The sequence below is a fragment of the Nematolebias whitei genome, chromosome 8, assembly GCF_014905685.2.
Source record: "Nematolebias whitei isolate Nwh7 chromosome 8, NemWhi1, whole genome shotgun sequence".
Taxonomy (NCBI): domain Eukaryota; kingdom Metazoa; phylum Chordata; class Actinopteri; order Cyprinodontiformes; family Rivulidae; genus Nematolebias; species Nematolebias whitei.
The window spans coordinates 41,318,060-41,320,173 of record NC_056505.1 but is presented as its reverse complement, the minus strand read 5'-3'; the positions used below and the strand labels follow the sequence as shown (position 1 = coordinate 41,320,173).

Sequence of the window (2,114 nt, the reverse complement as noted above, 5' to 3'; positions counted from 1 at the left end):
CAGTCTAATACACACATTCATACAGCACTCAACTACACACACATTCAAACAGCACTCTACTACACACACATTCATACAGCAGTCAACTACACACACATTCATACAGCCTCTACTACACACACATTCATACAGCTCTCTACTACACACACATTCATACATCAGTCTAATACACACATTCATACAGCCCCCTACTACACACACACATTCAAACAGCTCTCTACTACACACACACACATTCATATAGCACTCTACTACACACACATTCATACAGCCTCTACTACACACACATTCATACAGCTCTCTACTACACACACACATTCATACAGCACTCTATTAAACATGCACATTCATACAGCACTCTACTACACACACATTCATACAGCACTCTAATACACACATTCATACAGCCCTCTACTACACACACAATTATAAAGCACTCTACTAAACATTGGTTACATACTGTAACCCCAGATTCTATGAGTATATGCATAGCCCTTTAAGAGCTGTCGCTTAGTGGGTTTAATCCCATCATGCAAAGCATCGCACTGAAAAGTTTAGTCCACGCCCACCTGCTGTGTGGGCCCCACCCGGTCCATATAAATTACTTTAAGAGCTGGTAATCGGCTCCCAAATAGCTTTTTCTTCAGCCATTTAGGAGCCAGTGAGGCCCGACGCTTAAAGGGCTACGCCTATACTCATAGAGTCTGTGGTTACAGTACGTAACCAACGTTCTATTTTGTATAGGCTTGGCCCTTTAAGAGCTCTTATGGCAAGCCCTTTTAACATAAAATCGGATTCACTACGCTTACATTCCAGATATCTGAAACTTAGTTTTGACTAGACATATTAGTTATTTAAGATATCTTGAATTGCATTTTGACTAGTCAAAATACTTGTTTAAGATATCTCTAATTACATTCTGACTAGTCATAATGATGTCAGATTTACCATTGAGTTGTATGGAGGCTTCAATTCAAGATATCTTAAACTGAATTTTGACTAGTCAAAAATACAGTTCTAGATATCTCTAAGTTAATTTTGACTAGTCATTATTTGCTTTCAACATATCTCACTTTTAGTTCTGACTAGTCATAATTACAATTAAAGATATCTTAAATTACGTCATTTTTCAAGATATCTTAAATGTATTTGTAGATATCACAAATGAAGTTTTGACTAGTGCAAATTAAATTGTAGATATCTTGATAGCTAATAACGACTAGGCAAAACTAACTTAAAGATATCTAGAACTGTACTTATGACTAGTCAAAATTACTTTTAAGATATCTCAAAATGAATTCAAGATATCTTGAATATTTTATCATGTAGACGGCTTTTCTATTTAAGATATCTTGAATTAACATTTTGACTAGTCAGAATGATGTTCAAGATATCTAGTCAAAATGTCACAGATTTACGTAGCATTTTGGCGGAAAAATCATAAGGCATTGTAGCCTTTTTATCTTATAATCTGCTAAGTCAGGTCAGTCCAACACAACGCTCGTATTTTTAACATGATTTTTAGCGCGGCAGCTTGAATTATTTATTGTATCTGCAACAAGAAGACTTTTTTGCGACGTCTTTTTCACGACAACCGGAAACCGACACTTCCTGCTTTGCGAGTCTTTGCACTAAGGAGAAATGTCTCTCTTTTCAACATCTTTGCTTAATTTGCCAATCTTTTCTTTCGCTGCTGAGGAGGAAATCGCAGCGGCAAATTCTCGAACTAATAAACTTGAAAGGATAAAAGTTCTTCCATGAAGAAAATATCCACAGCTGTCAAGGTAAGAAAAGACGTAGCTTAGCAAGCTAACCGTTAGCTACAACATATGAAGTACATAAACATCGTAATAAAGAAGCCTAATTTAGTGTGCTACATTATTTGGAGTATTTGAGACAGACATGATAAAAAATTTTAAATTATATTTTTATGAGGTTCCATTAGTGCCAAACATATGTTTATGTGTGTATGTAGCGTGCTGTGTACATGTAAGGTGATGTGTTAAGTGAATCAATCTATTATACAATCTGTTACTTGCTTAAAGCTAAATATGTTATAACAAGTATTAATTTATATATATATATATATATATATATATATATATATATATATA

General features: G+C 34.6%; 1 long non-coding RNA gene across 1 annotated transcript in view; it reads left to right on the top strand.

Moving 5' to 3' along the window:
- The first annotated feature begins 1,592 nt into the window (after positions 1-1,592).
- The window catches only part of LOC119413568, a 1,251-nt gene continuing 729 nt past the window's right edge, over positions 1,593-2,114 (top strand). Inside the window, exon 1 of the long non-coding RNA XR_005186966.1 lies at positions 1,593-1,784. This is a non-coding gene — a long non-coding RNA (uncharacterized LOC119413568). The remainder of the gene's footprint in view (positions 1,785-2,114) is intronic.